This window comes from Fundulus heteroclitus, chromosome 23 (assembly GCF_011125445.2).
Source record: "Fundulus heteroclitus isolate FHET01 chromosome 23, MU-UCD_Fhet_4.1, whole genome shotgun sequence".
NCBI classification, from domain to species: domain Eukaryota; kingdom Metazoa; phylum Chordata; class Actinopteri; order Cyprinodontiformes; family Fundulidae; genus Fundulus; species Fundulus heteroclitus.
The window spans coordinates 23877632-23884888 of NC_046383.1; positions in this window are offsets into that span (position 1 = coordinate 23877632).

The following is a 7257-nucleotide window of genomic DNA, read 5'->3' on the forward strand; positions in this document are numbered from 1 at the left end:
GCATTGGTTTTACTACACACACACACACACACACACACATTGTGCTCTATATATATATATATATATATATATATATATATATATATATATATATATATATATATATATTAGTACAGACATCAGTTTCTTTGGATATGTCTCTACAATGTAAATTTGGCACATCAGTCAAGGAGATCAGGGCTTTGACAAGGCAGGTCAAAGCCCCACAGCAGGTCATTACAACTTGCAGAAAGACTCACACAGAGTTTTTAAAGCAGATGCCCTTCCTGACACAGCCGACATTCAAACCCAGGTCCCCCATTATAAGAGACCCAGATGTAGCCTCTAAACCACAGCAGGACCAGTTTGAGCAATGCCGAAGTTTCCCATAAAGCCAGTTGTGGGTTCCTTTACTGGCACACTGAGGTTCATTTTCATTCTAGATAATTCAGGTAAATTTTATCTATATAGCGCCATTTCACAACACTTGTCATATCAAGGCACTTTATAACGTCACATTCAATCAACTCATACAGACAGATTGGTCTAAAAAGATTCCTGTCAAAGAAAACCCAGCAGATTGCATCAAGTCTTGACAAGCATCATTCACTCCTCCTGATAAAGTGTAGAGCCACAGTGGATAGTCGTCTGCATTGTCCATGGCTTTGCAGCAATCCCTCATACCGAGCATGTATGTAGTCCGAACTCAGACTCAATGAGTCTAAACTCTCGCAAAGACTGAAATAGGTCTTCCTCAAACAATTTCACCATAGTTGATTGTAATCAACACCATAATGATGCCATGGCCACCGTGCTTTACACTGAGCATATTCCTAGTAGGGTGATGTGCTTGTATCACGTATAAATTTCACTGTACATGCGTTGTGAACCATCGCTATCTAAATACTTCTTCACCAAATAATGAGTAGAATACAAGCTCCATTTTTAAGACCTCAAGACGAATGTTGTGGTATCCGGCGTTATAAAGCCTTTCCTGTGCCCCACCAGTGTTTCTAACTCAAATTGTTTCAGGAAGCGGTCGTCAAAGGAAGCCAGCAGTGTGTCTTTATGTCCGAACACAAAGGCTTACAGCAGGATGGCCCGGAGCATGACCGTCCCCTCTGTCTGCACCTCAACCTCTTTACAGATGGGCCGCTGAACACCGAGCATCTGGAACCCCCACCCCCCCCCCACCCCATACCACCCCACCGCACCCCAAGCATTCCCACTGTTTTGTCCCTTCGGCCGCTGTTTATGTGTGCTTTACTATTATGCTGATTTTTACATTACAGCACCACCACACAATGACGCGTGAAGGTCTGGACATGTCTGAGTAAATGTTACTAAAATGACGCGTTTATAACATTCCAAGGAAGATTAGTGTGTTGTTGTTTTTTTGGTAATAGGCTTTCCTAATGAGTGTAACTCACTGAAGGCCACAGAGCAGGAAGGGAGAGTGAGCGCTTGGTTTATGATGTCATTCTGAAAGAGCGGAGAGACAGGATCTGGAATAAATAGTGGAATTAAGTAGGATTTTCTTTACAAAAAAGGTGCTTAATCTTCTGCAAAGAGCATTTATCTAAGGCAGAGTTGCCACATGTTGCAAAGAGAAACGTTTTATTCCTAGATATAATATGGCTTGTCTTTATTTGATCATGATAGTGTGCTCAATAAAGGAATTTAACCAAAGCCAACATCCTTGATTGTGCACACAATCAAGGCCAAATAAGGATGATACTGGACAAATGAATAAAGAATTGTAAAGGGAAACATGATGTTGCTTGTAAAACAATCACTAGAAATGGCTAAGCGTCCATGCCTTCATAAAGATTCCCCACTGCATTTTTCTTGAAAATAGTGTATTTGTCCTTGATTTGAGCAATTTCCAGAAGAAATTACTTACTTTTAGTTCCCTTTTTGCAGTGCAAATGCTCACCGAACATCTGTTCAGCCTATTCCGGTCCTCAAATGCCAGATGAGTGGTCTGTCTTGTCCCGCTCAGTCCTGGCACCTTAAATATAAAGTCCTGTCCAAAGCTAGTCATACCCCTTAAACCTGTTCACACATCCTATAGTGAATTTTATTTTATTATTATTATTATTATTATCACTCACTCACCTTCATGTAAACAGGTAACTCTCCTTGTAACCTGTTTTAAAAAGAAATACAAAACAAGTTAAAACAATATCTAACCCGTAGGAGTGTAAGAAAACATCAATCCACAGCAATGTATCGATTGAATTATTAGGAATCCAATGACATCGAAGCAAAATTAAAGTATCGATACGTTTCGTCAATTTTAAGATACACCTTTATTTTGAAATTCACAAGGCATATAGTAAACATTGGATATCATCCAGTTCAGTATCATTTATATTTTAAAACTAGAAGAGTGCTGTTATTGATTTAGACACTTGATGCCGTAAGAGCTTAGAAATAAAATAGTCCGATCATATTTGGGTTTTGCTGGGAGTTAATATCAATGTAAATAATAGTGTTAGATGGACAGATGATATTGGATCATTGCGATTGCATCGATTTTAAATCGTAGCAGAGTTTGTTATATCACCAAACATCATATCGTTATCCAAACGAATCAATATAATATTGTATTGTGACAAAGCCGGTGATTTACACCCCCAACAACCAGCACAATTCATACAGCCACTCAACTGGAAAAAGGCAACATAAAGAAAAATATGACAGTAGCAAAAAAGCACTTAAGAACAGGAAGAGTCAAGCAGTGACGCTCTCCACAATGTCCTTAAAACAGGTTTGAAGCCCTTCAGTCCACCGAAGCTGCACAGCTGCAGGTCCTGTAGTTTGTTCCTGCCAGTAGAAACGATGAAACAAAATGCTGTTTTCCCATCTATGTGATAGAACGGCACAAAGTTGGGTTTAACTGTGAAGAGAAGAGAGCAATATTACTGATTTCTATGAGAAATAGGATCTTTGTTAAAAATCTGAAAAGGGTGGCTAGCTCATGTATTCGGGCCCCCTGGATCAATACTTTCAGGGTCCACGTTTTGATGCGGTCACAGCTGGAGGTGTTTCGGGCTCTCCGCCAGCGTTATACACCAACAGAATGAACATTTTGGCCATTCTTCTACAGGAATAGCTCAATTTCAGTCATATTGGATGAAGCGTGAAGATCAATTTCAGATTCTCAGGTTTTGTTCCATGATCCCTCCAGCATTTTGTTCCACCCACTCTACCATCTTGTTTTCCTTGAAGGCCAAAAAGCAACTTGTTCCACCCGTTCGCCTTCCCCTACACGCCTGGCTGCAAGCCGCTTTGTTTACTATTTAGGTGACTTCTGGCGATTCGTTGCAAGGTTAAATACACTTACAAGGCACTGCTATATAATAACGACTTCAGGAGACTTCAAATAGTGTGGTTTTAAAACACAACAAAGACCTACAGAAGACGAGGAGGTTTGAGTTGAAATAAAACGAGGGAAATCCCTAAACGAGTAAAAGGGGGGGAAATCCTCGCTGCACCAAAACTGTTGACTGTTTTCTGATATTAGCAGAAGGGGATGTGACTACTGAGCCTGCAGCATGACTACACTCACAGGTGGGTAGAGTATCCAAAAATTGTACTCATGAAAGAGTAGCACTATTTAAATTTTTTTTTACTCAAGTAAAATGTAGTCAGCCAAGAAATGACTAAATTAAAAAAGTATTTAGTAAGAAGGATAGTCAAGTACTGAGTAACTAATCATAACAGCTGATGATTTAATATTTAAAAAAAATACGCAATCGGACAGAGAAATATAAGGTTATGTCCAAATTACAAAGAATACAAAAAATATACAAAGGATAACTTAATTACAAAACAACAAATTCTGGTAGAAGAAACACTTTTCGAAATCTTTGATTTTCAACACTAAACTTGAAAGCAATACTTACTGCAGTTAATATATAAACAGTTTGTTAAAATAGTACTTCCAATGATAATATCTACTGTTTACCGTGCGCTTAGTAGACCATCAAATGGCTCAATGAGCTCAGCAGATAGAAAATAACATTAAAACAATAAAGCTTGTGTACAAATAAGAAGTCTTACTTTAACGTAGACTAAGTTTTTGTCTCTCTTGTGTATTTCTGGTTAAATCAAGTTAGTTCTTTTTTTCATGAACTCACAGTAGGTAGAGTAGTCAGAAATACTCAAGAATAGCGATACTTGAGTAATAAGTATCGCTTATTAAGTAAAAAGTACAGTGCAGTAAAACTACTCCTAAAAGTACATTTTGTTCAAAACGTTACTCAAGTAAATGCAACTAGTTACTACCCACCTCTGACTGCCCTTTTTGTCTTTTGTTCATGATCTGTAAAAAAAAAAAAAAATGCACCATGGATGTAATCTTTATCACTATGCAGGTGGTAAATGCCGTCTTTTGTCACTTGGTTCTGAACAATTCATTGTTACCAGGAGGAGTCCCCACTGTGCTCTGCTGTGCTGCCGACCCAGTAGTGTCTGTGGTTTCACCCTGTGTCCAGTGTGAGGACGAAGGCGGTGAGGGCCGCATTGTGTCGGAGCATAATGTGCCGTGTGTAGCAGGGCGTCTCGTCACCGAGTGGGCCGAACGCTTTGCAACACAGAAAGCTGCGGAGGCGAAGTCTAGATGAAGCAGGTCAGAGGCTGGATGATGACAACCCGGTTAGAAGTGTGGAGAGTGATGTAGCTCATGAGTTTGATACTAGACCCGTCAGTGAGACAGGAACTGGTCCGGTTCAGATCCAACTTCAGAAATGATGCTGGAGGAAAGGAGTTTCCAGAGAGGCGGCACAGCAATAAGATATATGATGACGATAAATATCAGAAACCGCATTCCACTCATAAATACAACCAGCTGCATACTGCTGTGGAGCAGGTTGGCTTTGACCCGCTTATCTGGTCAGAAAATTGGCTTTTCAAGTTAAGGATTGAACTGAAGTGATAGAAAATTACAGCACCATGTACGTTTGTTTGCGCCACCGTTAAAGATGTGTAAAAAGAAAATATTTTACGCTGGGAGGTTGATACAAATGAAAATCTAACTCTTGAGTTAATTTATTCTGTAGGAATTAATCAAAATCTATGGCCAGAAAACATTTTTGGTGAAAACATTCCCGAAAAACGTTTTGAATTTGTATTCTATTTAATTTAATCAAAGTGACTTCATTAGTAATTGATGGCTTCCCATCACCCTAAGGTCAAAATAAGGCACACAGGTTTATTAATCTAAGCCACTGGCTTTTTTTTTTTTTTTTTATCTTGCTTCTATGCAACGTGAGCATTGCTGGTAAGAAAAGATCTCAAATGTTCTCGGTTAGAGAACACCACAGTTGGTCTGAGGTTTCCTTTCCTGGAATGTGGTGTCAGGTTTACACCAAACGTGTCCTCTGTTCTGGTGTCCAGATAATTCAATTAAAGGCTCTTCTGGCGGGCTTCAATCTGGTTTTTGTGGTTTTTCAGAGTTGAAGTTTCCTCTTTGCACAACTCCGATGAAAGTTCAACTTGCTGCCTCTGTTCTGCATGCCACCACGTTGGATTTGAAATGAAACAACTACAATGTAACTGAAGTGCAGACTATAAGGTTTAATTCAAGAGGTTGAACAAAAATCTATGATTAAACATATAGGAGTTGTAGTTATTTTCATACAAGTACTCTTCATTTTGGACAAATAAACATAACCCTAAGTAAAATGTTACTTTTCAGTATTTTGTTGAGAATCATTTGCAGGCAATGACTGCCTGAAGTCTGAAACCCATGGACATCACCAAACGCTGGGTTTCCTCCTTAGTGGTGCCTTGCCAGGCCTGTACTGCTGCTGTCTTCGGTTGGTGCTTGTTTGTGGGTCTTTCTGCCTTAAGTTTCATCTTGAGCAAATTAAATGCATGCTCGGTTGGGTTGAGATCTGGTGATCGACTCGGCCATTGCAGAATATTCCACTTCTTTGCTTTAAAAACATCCTGGGTTGCTTTTGCAGAATGCTTTGGATCATTATCCGTCTGTACTGAGAAGAGCCGTCCAATCAACTTTGCTGCGTTTGGCTGAATCTCAGCAGAAAGTTTATTTCTATACACATCAGAATTCTTCCGTCTGCTTCTGTCTTCTGTCACATCATCAATAAACACAAGTGACCCAGCGCCACTGGAAGCCATGGATGTCCATGTCGTCACACTGCCTCCACCATGTTTTACAGAACATGTAGTGTGTTTTGGATCATTAGCTGCTCCAACTCTTCTCCAAACTTTCTTCTTCCCATCATTCTGGTACAGGTGGATCTTACTCTTATCTGTCCAAAGAATGCTGTTCCAGAACTGGGCTGGTTTCTTCGGGTGTTTTTTGGCTAAGTCAATTCTGGCTTTTCAATTTTTGAGGCTGATTAATGGTTTGCACCTTGTGGTGAACCCTTTGTATTTACTCTCATGAAGTCTTCTTTTTATGGAGAGTGTTCTTCACTTGAGTGGATGTTGTGAAGGGTTTTTCTTCATCATGGAAAGGATTCTACGATCATCCACCACTGTTGTCTTCCATGGACCTCCAGGCCTATTTGACTTCCCAAGCTCACCAGTGCTCTCTTTTTTTCCTCAGAATGTACCAAACTGTTGATTTGGCTCTCCTAATATTTCTGCTTTCTCTCTGATGGATTTCTTTTATTTTTTTCATCCTCAGGATGTTCTGTTTCACCTCCATGGAGAGCTCCGTTGATCACAGGTGTGTTCACAGCAACAGCTTCCAAATGCAAACGCCACACCTGGAGTCAACTCCAGACCTTTAAACTGCTTGATTGATGACAGGTTAACGAGGGAAGAGCCCATGCAGCCTTGTTATTTATTTTGCAGTCTTCCAAGTCAATTGTCTAATTACCTTTGGTCCCTTGAAAAAGAGGCGGCTACGTATTATAGAGCTGTAATTCCTAAACCATGTTCTGCAATATAACTACGTTAATTTTAACCAATTTAAATGACAATAAATATGAGTGTTCGGTTATATCGAATTTTCCAGAATTACTGAAATTGATAAATACTCAAATATGACAGGAAAGGGCTTTTTTTCCCCCCACAGAGCTGTTGATGCTACTGTGATATTTTTCAAATAATGAGGCAATTTTAAATAAGTTTGATAGCCAAAACAAATGACCACAGAAATATTTCCCCACATCCGTATGAAAGAAGCAGAAGTGTTGTCGTATTCACACAGAGGTGTGCAACGTATTAACAGCAGGAGTACCTAAAGCTCTTCATAGGTTATCAAAATAGTTTTTGACCCCATGCACTCTTTTTAAA